Genomic DNA, 13110 nt, shown 5'->3' with positions numbered 1-13110 from the left:
TAGCCTAGCTTAGCATAAAGGGAGAAACAGCAGCCTGGTTCCATCTCAGGTCTGAAAACAGCGCTGAAGCTCACTTATCAACACGTTGTGTCTAGTTTGTTTCATCTGGACACAAACAGAAATGTAAAAAGTTCACTTGGTGGTTTCAGCCTGAACTCACCACAGTTCTGATCCCATCCATTTGTACCATCACATCACAACTGGGTCTTTTTGGGGTAAAATCAGATTTGCATTCAGCAAAGAACGACCATCTTTGTACAAGAAAATAATTATTTCTACACAACAGGAACACCAGACAATATGATATACAATACTAAACTCAAAAGCAGAGATTCAGTTACAAGTTACTAAAGTCCTCAGGCTGTTTAAAGCTGTTAGAGTAAGTTACTGTAATACATTTCACGTCTCCACCACTAATGTCATTCAATACATGCAAATAAAGCAGTTTTTATCTTTTTGAAATCTCAACAAGACTTCTTTTCCCGTTCCAAAAATAACCACACAAATCAACTGAATGTTGAATCCAAACGGAGCAGATTTACTTTTAGAAAACTGCAAACATTTCCTTCACAATGCAAATTAAAAACATATAAAACAAATAAACTATTTACATTATTTACACAATTGGATCTTTTAAACTGTAAAAATACACAAACCAAATTGTCCATTTATTTGCACACGTCCATCAGGAAGTCACTGTGCATCGTGCCACAGCTGGTAGCAGTTCTTTTTGGAGTTGGAGCAGAGAGGAGCATTACACTTCCTGTAAATCACGGAAGTCTTCACCCTGGGCATTCCAGCATCAAGGCACCTCTTGCAATGCTTCCTAACCTGTGTTTCCTCGCTGCCGATATACACGGGCATGCAAGTGGTGGAGGGTGGGGCAAACTCCAGCATCTCCTTGGCCAACTGCTCCCTGAAGGCCTTGTGGGTGAAGGGCTTGGTCTGGGTGGGGTCCTGCCTCAACGTGAACAGCTGTGCAAGAGATAACTGTTCACGGCGCCGATGTCCACAAAGTGTGCGCCAAACAGCATCCCGTCGTGCGCGTATTTATGTATACGATATCAGACAGCAGGCCTAGGTAAAAAATACACGGCCCGCCACTGAATTGCGATACTCAATATCTGCCTTTACGTTGTATGTGCTCGGCCAATTATATTATGCTATCTTATAATTAACCATTCTTTATCCATGTAATATTGCTTTTGCCTGTATTCTTCTCAACATGTCACTTTGTGGTTTCCTGTATTGTTGTGCTGGTGCCTCATCTTTTTTGGCATTGTCAGTTCTCCAAAATGTTATGGAAAAATGTCCCACAATGTATTAGCAATGTTTTGTACAAAGATGTTATATTATTTAATGAACATGTTATATTTGGATTTGTTAGCTATGACAGAAAATTTGAGGAAAAGACAAATCATGAATGTATTAATCATCTTTGCTAAATTTTATATTCACAAATGTAAATTTACAAACCAAAAACCTATTTTTTTGTGTTTTTTACAAAGAATTTGAATTATGTATGGAAACTCTGAAAGGCTGTTCCAAAAAAAAGGCCATGAGAACTGTAGTTCATGCGTTGCCAGTAATATATGTTTGTAATTACACAATCGTGCTTAGTTTCCTCTTTTTTATTTAATTGTATGCCTCGTCTTTTTTTTCTTCCTCTCTGCAGTTGCCCCTGACTTGTTGGATTAACGATGTATTTTGCCATTTGCTACTGTCAATTTATGAAATTGTACTTGTGCAAATTATTGAATAAATGTTTAATAAAAGAAGAAGAAGAAAACTCTGTAAGTACTGCAACTTACTGGGAGATGGTGATGTTTAAAACTTTAAAATAACAAAGAATTCTCCGCTGTAGAAATCATTGTTTGTACCGAGTTCACTTGTACATTTCCTGCGTAGATCATCATGGACAACAGACCGGCCCATCGCAACGGGAACGCTGCTCAGTGGCAGAAAGGTGAGAAAACTATAGAGAGCCGTTTAACGGTGAAAGCTCATTTTTATGCCTCCACGACTGTCATGGCCGGAGGCGTCCGGTCTATTCTCGTGAACACAGTATCTCCAGAACGCCTCGGGGGGGATTCTTCAAATTTGGCCCAAATGTCCCCCTGGACTGAACATTATTTTCCACCCATGTCTCTACACATCTTGGATAGTCTTTGTATAACTGCAGTAACTCTGGCTGCCCAGCAGATGTCGCCATTTTGACTTGTAAAACAGTAAATAAGTTCCAGCACGACTGCTTCATGGTGATTTGAGGCTTTATTTCTTATATATATATATATATATATATATATATATATATATATATATATATATATATATATGTGTATATATATATACACATATATATATACATATATATATGTATACACACATATATATTATATATATATTTAATTTAGAGGAAGATTATATATATATATACACATATATATACATATATATGTATACACACATATATATTATATATATATATACATATATATCAGGGGTGTCAAAGCGTTTTTCACCGAGGGCCACAAACAGAAAAATATATGAAAGTCTGGGCTACTCAGGTAAGGTATATGGCCAAATGAATCAAATGAGGTCAATTATGTATATATATATATATATATATATATATATATATATATATATATATATATATATACATAATTGACCTCATTCATCACTGCATCTCCATCAGTTCTAGTTCAGACTCTCTTCACTTCTTCTGCATCATCAAGAAGGGAGTCGAGAACAGCTTGAATTCGTTCTCAATAGCAGAAAGATCTGGGAAGCGCAGACTGAGTTCTGTCATTTGATGTGATGACAGACACATATTTCCTCTTTTTCGCAGAAAGGTTGACCTCTGGAAAATGGAATATGTGTATATATATTTTGTACATGTAAGTATATATATAAATGATAAAAATATGTATTAAAAGTGATCAAAAGCTTGAGGTTTCATGGAACGGCGTGGAAGTGGTGTGACGACTATTGCATATGGTTCGTGATCATGCAGCAAGCTGTTGTAACTCCACTGTACTTTGTCAAAACTGTTCCAAAGTTAACAAGCTTTATGAGAGGCATGGCTGGAAGACTTCTGCATGCCAATATGAACTCATAGTCAGAGCGCCACCTACTGGGAAACTATGGCAATTTGAACTAGAAATGAAGGACGAAAATGAAAATGGCCGACTTCTGGTACGGTTTAGAGCATGGTCCCAAGAGAGTTATTTTTAAGTTTATATGTGGTACATACGCCTATCAAATATTGTATATCTATGTTGAACGTACTGCAAGGGCTGCTTTGTTGAATTTAGTTGAATTTACCCCTAAGAAGTTAATGGGTCCTTTTCTTTTGAACACAATGAGATACAAACAAGCTTTTGATATATTTTTATGAAATTGAACCTTTAATTATCCACAGAGAATTTTGTACAAATTGAACCCAGCGTTTAGGAAGATTTGGGAATAAAATTATTTTTCACAAAATTAAAAATAGTTGAAAATTCTAAGTCGGCGGAGTTCAATACGACCACGTACTTTTTTATAGAGCAGACACAACCGGACATGTGTGCCAAATTTCAGGTCAAAAACTGTGGGCTATCACATCTCACAGGTTGTCAAAAAAAAACATGTTTTTTATGGGGCGCTATCTGACTTCCTGTACGGTTGGAGCATGGCTGGCATCATGAAAGTCTTATATTTGTCTAGAAGGAATTGGAAGTTGATCTGATTGACCGACTAAGAGAAGCAAGCCAAAGTATAGAAATATTTACTTCCTGTTGCCATTAGGTGGTGCTATGCCTCTAATTAAAAATTAGACTGCACATGTCTTCAGGCCTGGAGGCTGATCAAACATGTGAAACCTGGAAAGGATTTTATCATGTGGAGTCGAGTTACATCGATTTATTCGGTCATGGCGAAGGATCGAACTTCCGCGATGCTCCCACGCGATGCCGTTCAACGGATCCTTACAATCTTCAAGGTGATGCATTACCAATGTCTTAAGTCTCTTCCGACGCATTTAAAAGAGGGATCTGAATCATCTGTGAGGAGCACGGTGTACAAGTAGAAAACATGTAACTTCCTGTTGCCTTTAGGTGGCGCTATGACTGATTAAAATTGATCATATGGATGTCTTCAGGGTCAAGAGGTCATGGCATATGAGAAATATGGAGTAGATTCCATCATGTACGGCCGAGTTAAAACAACTTCCATTTTCATGGAAAATGGTGTCTCTTTGCCGCTGCTCTGCGCTCACATAGTTCGATATTTTGAAAATCCTGAAATAACTTTTCCCTGCAAAGGTCTCAACATCATATTGCCCGAATCTGAAATCAATCGTGTGTAATCTCTAGGAGGAGTTCTTCAGAATACAACGCCTGAAAACAAGGAAAATGCCAAAATTGAGCGGTTCACTGCAGCGCCCTCTAGTGTCTGAATATTATGAAACAATTTGGGTACGTTAAGAGACACGGTGTTGACATATGCTACAAAGTTTGTGAAGATAGGCCAAGTCATTTGGAAGTTATGTGTATTGACATATTGAGCCACGCCCCTAAGAGGTTAATTTGTTAATAACTTCTAAACGCAAAGAGATATCAACAAAGTTGAAAATATCGTTTGACCACATTGAACCAATGATGATCCACAGGAAGTTTCGCAAGAAATGGAAGGGAATGTGTAGGGATTTGGTGATGATGGATTTGGAGCCGATGAGCAGGGCCTCAGTTTTATTGCCGTTTAGCTTTAGGAAGTTCCTGCTCATCCAGCTCCGGATGTCATCAAGGCAGGTGATGAGGGAGGTAGGAGGGATGGCAGCTGTCGGTTTAGAGGAGATGTAGACCTGTGTGTCATTGGCGTAGCAGTGAAAATGGATCCCATGGTGACAGAGGAGTGTGCCCAGGGGGAGGAGGTAAATGGTGAAAAGAAGGGGACCCAAGACTGACCCCTGGGGCACTCCCAGTGAAACACCCGAACACCCAGACTTGTGGTTCCTTAGTTGCACGAATTGTTGGCGGTCAGTGAGGTATGATTTGAACCAAGAAAGTGCAGCGCCAGTGATTCCAATGCCAGCCAGGCGGTCCAGGAGCAGAGAGTGCGAGATGGTGTCAAATGCTGCGCTGAGGTTGAGGAGGATGAGAATTGTAAGGAGTCCGGAGTCTGCTGCACGGAGGAGGTCGTTGGTGATTTTGACCAGGGCTGTTTCAGTGCTATGTTTTGGACGGAAGCCAGATTGGAATGGTTCATGGAGGTTGTTTATGTCAAGGTGGGACTGTAATTGTGCGGCAACCACCCTTTCAAGTGTTTTAGAGATGAAGGGGAGGTTGGAGATGGGCCGGTAATTGTTGAGGACAGCTGGGTCAGCACCGGTTTTTTTCAGGATAGGTGTGATGGCAGCCAGTTTGAGAGTGGGGGGTACAGTACCAGTGGTGAGAGAGGAGTTAATAATGTTGGTGATCATGGGGGAAATGGATGGCAGACAGGCTTTGACAAGGGAGGTGGGAAGAGGATCGAGCTGACAGGTGGTGGTTTTGGCTTTATGGATGAGTTCCGAGATGGTGTGTTCTGATACTGAGGTGAAGTCGGAGAGGAAGCTGATGAGAGGTAGGCCAGTGGTGATCATCCAGGGTGGATTGTTTGAGGAGGTACAAGATAAGGCCAGTTGTTGGTGAATGGTGTTGATTTTAGAGCTGAAGAAGTCCAGGAAGGCAGTGCACTGTTCAGTGGAGATATCTGGAGGGAGGGTTTTGGGAGGCTGAAGTAAGTGGCTGACTGTTGAGAAGAGGACTCTGCTGTTGCCTGTACCAGTGTTGATTAGGTTGGAATAGTGTGAAGATTTAGCAGTGGTGAGGGCTTTCTTGTAGTGATGAAGGTGGTCCAAGTACATTTGGCTGTGTACCGTGAGACCAGTCTTTTTGTAGAGTCGCTCCAGTCGACGGCCAGTAGCTTTGAGCTGGCGGAGCTCCGGTGTGAACCAGGGAGCAGTGTGAGTAAATGAGACTGAGCGACTTTTCAGGGGGGCCAGGATGATGAGGGCAGAGGAGAGGCAATTATTTTAGTGAATTACAAGGTCAGCCAGGGAGGATGCTGGGGGAGGGCTGGGGTAAGAGCTGATAAGGGTGGAGACATCTGTGGTGTCAATATGTTTGATGTTTCTGAAGGAGATGGTCCGTTGTTCTTTGGCTTTGTGTAGTTGGGTATGAATGTCAAACAGTACAGCTCTGTGGTCTGAAATGGGGAAATCAGTGACATCAATGTTTGTGGGAGTGATGTCAGTACAACAGACTAAGTCGAGTATATGACCTTTGTTATGGGTTGGGAGGTTGACATATTGTATAATACCGAGACAGTCCAGGAGTGATGTGAAGTCTTTAGCAAAGATACTAGATGGGTTATCAATGTGGATGTTGAAATCGCCGAGGAGGATAACAGTGGGGGACATTGCACATACAGATGTTAGTAGTGATGAGAATTCATTGAGGAAAACAGCAGAGGGTTTTGGTGGTCTGTTGATGGTTACAATGATAGCGGGTTTGGGGCCTGTGAGTTTTACAGCTAAACATTCAAAAGAGGAGTGATGGGGGATTGTGACAGCAGTGACTTTGATGTTATCACGGTGAAGGAGAGCGAGACCACCCCCCCTCCCAGTAGCACGGGATTTACTAATAAAAGAAAAAAAGAAAAACCCGGTGGGACAGCCTCATTAAGCTGGGAGAAGTCATTTGGCTGTTGCCAGGTCTCAGTGAGGCATAGAATGTCTAGCTTATAGTCAACATGTCACGGTTCAGCGCCACACTTTCTTTATGTTATTTTCATCCTGTCTGCCTGTCTGTATACTAACTGTCCTGTCATTCCAGATCCTGCCACTCACACCTGATTACCACTCATCACCGTCACCTGGCCTCACGCCCATCTCACCTGCAGCCTGTTCCCTCATTAGCTCACTATTTAGGTCCCCTCACTTGCATGTGTCCTCTGCCAGATCGTCTTGTGTTTTGAACCTTGCTCTCCAGCATTTCCTGTGTGTAACCTGTAGTTACCTGTTAAGTAAACGAATCATATTCCGTACCTCTGCCTTCCTGAGTTGTGCTTTTGGGTCTTTGGGTTATTGGGCCGTTACATTACGATCTGGCCAATTATGGACCCAGCACAACCTTCTGCAGCAAGCCGGTTCGAGAGGATCGAGAATGCCCTCCAGCAGCACGAGGCGCAGATGGCCCGCTTCGCTGCGGAGACACGGCAGTCTGCAGCAGTCCAGGAGCAGACTATGACGGCCACCTACTGGGGACAGTGACTCACCAGACCGCACCAGTTCGTATGCTCCTGTCGGGTAACCACCTGGAGACCATTCGGTTTCTTATCCTGCGGTCACCCCAGCATCCACTAATCCTGGGACACCCCTGGCTCCGTCGCCATAACCCCCACATCGACTGGACCACAGGGGCCATCAGGGAGTGGAGTGCATCATGCCATCTGATCTGCCTGAAACAAGCTGCTGCAGTTCCGCAGTCAGCTTGCCCCAGCTCAGCGTCGGATCTGTCAGGAGTGCCTATGGAGGACCATGACTTTCGGGAGGTATTCAGTAAGGTCCAGGCCGCATCCCTGCCCCCACATCGTCCCTACGACTGCTGCATTAACCTGCAACCAGGCACCACCCCCCCCAGGGGCCGTCTCTACTCCTTATCGGCACCTGAGAGAGAGGCCATGGAGGCGTACATCAGTTCCTCCCTAGCTGCTGGGATCATCCGTCCCTCTTCTTCACCGGCAGGTGCAGGGTTCTTCTTTGTAGGGAAGAAGGACAAGTCACTGAGGCCATGCATTGACTACAGGGGCCTCAATGACATTACCATCAAGAACCGCTACCCACTCCCACTCATCTCTTCTGCCTTTGAGTTGCTGCGAGGGGCTACCATCTTCACCAAGTTAGACCTACGTAACGCCTATCATTTGGTCCGGATCCGAGAGGGGGACGAGTGGAAGACAGCTTTCAACACCCCCACTGGACATTATGAGTACCTGGTGATGCCCTTCGGTCTGACTAATGCCCCAGCCGTCTTCCAGGCACTGGTGAACGATGTGCTGAGAGACATGCTGAACAAGCAGGTATTTGTCTACCTTGATGACATTCTCATTTTCTCGAGGTCCCGAGAGGAGCACATCCACCATGTTCAATCGGTCCTCCAACGCCTCCTGAGGAATTCCCTGTTTGTGAAGGCAGAGAAGTGCGAGTTTCACGTCTCCTCTGTCTCCTTTCTGGGCTACATCGTGGGACAGGGGATCGTGCAGATGGACCCTGCCAAGGTGTCAGCGGTGACGTCCTGGCCCATCCCTGACTCGCGTAAGCAGCTGCAACGATTCCTGGGATTCGCCAATTTCTATCGGCGGTTTATCCGCAGCTATAGCACCGTGGCTGCCCCACTCACGGCACTTACCTCATCTAAAGTGCAGTTTCGGTGGTCACCTTCGGCTGAGGAGGCCTTCCAGAACCTGAAGGCCCGGTTTACGTCGGCCCCCATCCTGCAAGTCCCCGACCCAGAGAGACAGTTCGTGGTGGAGGTGGACGCCTCCGATGTAGGGGTGGGGGCCATCCTGTCCCAGCGGTCTGCCAGCGACCAGAAGCTCCACCCATGCGCCTTCTTTTCCAGGCGGCTCTCACCGGCAGAGAGCAACTATGACGTGGGGAACCGAGAGCTGCTTGCCGTTAAGCTGGCCCTTGAGGAGTGGCGTCACTGGCTTGAGGGGACCAGTCTGCCATTTCTGTGTTGGACTGATCACAAGAACCTTGAGTACGTTCAGTCCGCTAAGAGACTGAACTCTCGGCAAGCCAGATGGTCTCTGTTTTTTACCCGGTTTAACTTTTCCCTCTGTTACCGGCCCGGAACCCGTAACGTCAAGCCGGACGCCCTGTCACGTCAGTTTGTGGACAAGGGGGATTCCACCCCTTGCACTGACAAGATCCTGTCTGCCCCTGTTCTGGTTGCCTCTATCACCTGGGAGGTAGAGGAGCGAGTCAAGGCTGCCCTGGAGGCCCAGCCCGGGCCGAGCTCCTGTCCCCCTGACCGCCTGTTCGTTCCCCAGACCCTGAGGTCCGAGGTCCTCCAGTGGGCGCATAGCTCCAAGCTCACGTGCCATCCTGGGAGCCAGCGTACTAAGGATGCTTTGCAGCAGAGGTTCTGGTGGGCTACTCTGGAGAAGGACACCCGGGAATTCGTCAACGCCTGCCCTGTCTGCAACCGGCACAAACCTTCCCACCAGGCTCCCGCTGGTTTCCTGCAACCTCTGTCTGTGCCGCATCGGCCCTGGTCTCACATCTCCCTGGACTTTGTGACCGGTCTCCCGCTGTCCAACAAGCACACCACCATCCTAACGGTGGTAGATCGGTTCAGCAAGATGGCCCACTTTGTCCCCCTGCCCAAGCTCCCCTCGGCCAAGGAGACTGCTGAGCTGGTTCTGCTGCATGTCTTCCGGCTTCACGGGCTTCCCACGGATGTAGTCTCCGACCGGGGTCCTCAGTTCACGTCAGTCTTCTGGAGGGAGTTCTGCACGCTAATCGGGGCCACAGCCAGCCTGTCATCGGGATTCCACCCACAGTCTAATGGCCAGACGGAGCGCAAGAACCAGGAGATGGAGACAGCTCTACGGTGCTTGGTCTCCGAAACTCCAGCATCCTGGTCCCAGCAGCTCCTGTGGGTGGAGTATGCTCACAACACCTTGACCAGCTCTGCCACTGGAATGTCCCCGTTCCAGTGTGCCTACGGGTTTCAACCTCCATTGTTCTCGGCCTTGGAGAAGGAGGTTTCCTGCCCCTCGGTCCAGGCTTTCATCCGCCGCTGCCACCGTACCTGGGCCAAGGCCAGAGTTGCGCTCCTCAGCTCAGCCAACCGGTACTCCGCAGCGGCCAACCGGCGCCGCTCCAAGGCTCCCACCTACCAGGTTGATCAGAAGGTGTGGCTGTCGACCAGGGACCTACCCTTGCGAGTGGAGGCAAAGAAGTTGGCACCCAGGTTCATCGGACCATTCGAGGTCCTGAAGGTCATCAATCCTGTAGCGGTGAGGCTCAAGCTGCCCCGGGCCATGCGGGTCCATCCGTCATTCCACATCTCCAGAGTCAAGCCGGTTCGGGAGTGTCCACTGGTCCCTGCAGTACAGCCTCCACCGCCACCGCGGTTCATCGATGGAGGTCTTACCTACACGGTGCGTCGCTTACTTCGTTCCCGCCGTCGTGGGAGAGGGTTACAATACCTGGTAGACTGGGAGGGCTACGGCCCAGAGGAGAGATGCTGGGTCCCGGCCCGACACATTCTGGATGCCCCTCTCATAAGAGAGTTTCACTGCAGCCACCCTGACCAGCCCTCCAAGGGGCCTGTGCCCACGGGGGCTACCCAGCCGAACTCTGCTCCCTCTCTTCCGTCGGCAGAGTCAGACATCGAGGAGGAGCCGTCCTCCGACCAGGACAATCCACCCGCCGATGAGGAGAGGGCGGAGATGTCGGAGGAGTATTAGTCCTCCCTCAGATCTTCTTCGTGGCGATGGCTTTGGGACGTCAGGAGCCGTCCCTTAGAGGGGGGATTCTGTCACGGTTCAGCGCCACACTTTCTTTATGTTATTTTCATCCTGTCTGCCTGTCTGTATACTAACTGTCCTGTCATTCCAGATCCTGCCACTCACACCTGATTACCACTCATCACCGTCACCTGGCCTCACGCCCATCTCACCTGCAGCCTGTTCCCTCATTAGCTCACTATTTAGGTCCCCTCACTTGCATGTGTCCTCTGCCAGATCGTCTTGTGTTTTGAACCTTGCTCTCCAGCATTTCCTGTGTGTAACCTGTAGTTACCTGTTAAGTAAACGAATCATATTCCGTACCTCTGCCTTCCTGAGTTGTGCTTTTGGGTCTTTGGGTTATTGGGCCGTTACACAACAATAAAGTCAGCAATCAGCAGAGCTTTGTTACTGAGGGATCTGCTAGTCAACAAACACAGTTTCAGACAGGTGAGTGGCGAGTAGGTGGTTGCTTTGAGCAGGGGGAACAGTACACTGTGATTAACAGGACGGGCAGTGTGGGGGGGCGGGGCCCTGTGGACCAGAAGGAACGGATGTTTGTGTTGCTGTTGTGTTGAGTGTATTGAAAGTTCCGTCCAGAGCCACGGTGGATGTGTCTTGGTCGTTTGAGAATGTAGTGGTGGGAAGCAAGCTGAGGTGGGGGGGTCCTTGAGAAGGTCCGGAGACGTAACATCTCCGTTGCCGAGTAACGGAGCGGCAGAGATACGGTCGTGAGAGTCAAACATAGCGCAATCCAAAGCAGCAGATTAAAGCTCCACATGATGTGAGATCGGGAGCGACGTAATCCAGCGGTAGACGGTCCAGGTGATAATGGTGAAGCCATGGAGCCAGCGCAGCTGGGGCAGAGGAGCGGAGCGCTCCGGCCGTAGCTTCGCTGGAGATGGGGAAACCAGCTGGACGGCGTCGGAGATTAGCAGCAGGCTAGCCAGTCGGCAGGCGCAGGTGAACGTCCAGGAGAGCTGGCAGGGCGACAGCGGACCAGTCCGAACGGGTGTGCTTCGTGGGGCACACCAGAGCAGGCTGTCCAGCCGCAGAGTGCGGAGATGAGCCACAGGAGTCCCACACAGGTGAACCCTGTACCAACGAGGCTAGCTTCTGGCTAACGAGTGGCGAGGTATCAGACAGGTAGAAACTGTCCAACCGCTGTTTCGGTGTTGGCTGAGTAAACCAAGCCAAATCCAGCAGACGGTTTTAAAGTCAAAATATTCACACAAGACAATCCTGATCAATCAATCCGAAACTTAAAAAAAAGAAAGAAAGATGAAAACACTGGAGGAGCAGACCCTCTCACGAGTGTGGCACAATTGTTTATATGTTATTGTCATACCATTAGGTTTTTTGATATTGCCATTAAAGCTGTATAATGTCTAGTGTGTACTGCATTGATATGCTGATATGTGCTTCAATAGACAAACAAGCGCCAACATAGCAGGCAACTTTGCGTCCTTCCTCGTGATCTGTTCCATCAGCTGGCGATCAGGAGTTTCCCTCAGCACACCGAGCAACTAAACTCTCAAAGGGAAGGCAAGCGCCATGCTCCCAGTACTGATCCTGTCTTGTTAGGATCTAGCTCTGCTAGTCCATGTCCATGTGTCCTTTGGCAAGACCCTTAATCCCAAAAATTGCTCCAGCAAGCTGTGCCTATGGTGTGTGAATGTTTAGGTATTCCCGATGCTGGTACACAGCGAGAAGGGAGGATAGCTCAAAGAAGCAGTAAAGCTTTGGCCCGATCCCAGTCTCCTCACACTGATTGAGGGCTCTCGCAGACATTTTAAACCCAGTTGCTCAACGGGCGCCTCATGGCAGCACTCTGCTCCTTAAGTACTGATGCTGCGTTCACACCAAACTCGTTGCGAATTTGATGCATGAGTAGATTACATGTAAAGTCAATGCACAGGTTGCGAAAAAGCGAATTTTCCACCTGGCAGAGCGAATGACGCGTTTGACGCGGAGCGCAAGTTGACATTTTTCAACTCGGGCGTAGCATTCGCGTGGCGTAAGCCAGTCAGCGTTGAGAAGCTCCGCCCGTCATCACCGCCGTCCTGCCGTTGCTGAATCCAACTGCTGCTGAAGTAGCGCTGTTGTGGGACTACGGATAATATTATGAACCCAGACACCATGGAGTTTGATGTTCTCATGTCTGTGGAGTTTACACAACAAGTATAAAGCACAACTAGTGGTTATTTCAATGGTGGATGGCAGAAACGGTAATTGTTTTTACGGAGATAAGCCACGCCCCCTTTCAGGCGTGAGTAACATTCACGGCACGTTTGGTGTGAACGCAGCGTTATTGTCGAGCGAGTAAACTGACGCGGGTAACGCGTCACGAATATTCGCAACGCTTTTGGTGTGAACGCAGCTTTAGGATGGGTTAAATGCAGAGAACAATTTACCCAAGGATAATTTCTTCTTCTTCTTCTTCTTCTTCTTCTTCTTCTTCTTCTTCCTCTCTTGGCATTTAATCAGAAACATTCATGATTAAAGATGGAACATAAAAACACATGAAATCAGAGGAATAGAAGCAGAGACTATACTACACACACA

This window comes from Taurulus bubalis (assembly GCF_910589615.1).
Source record: "Taurulus bubalis genome assembly, chromosome: 12".
NCBI classification, from domain to species: Eukaryota; Metazoa; Chordata; class Actinopteri; order Perciformes; family Cottidae; genus Taurulus; species Taurulus bubalis.
This window is presented reverse-complemented; position numbering follows the sequence as displayed.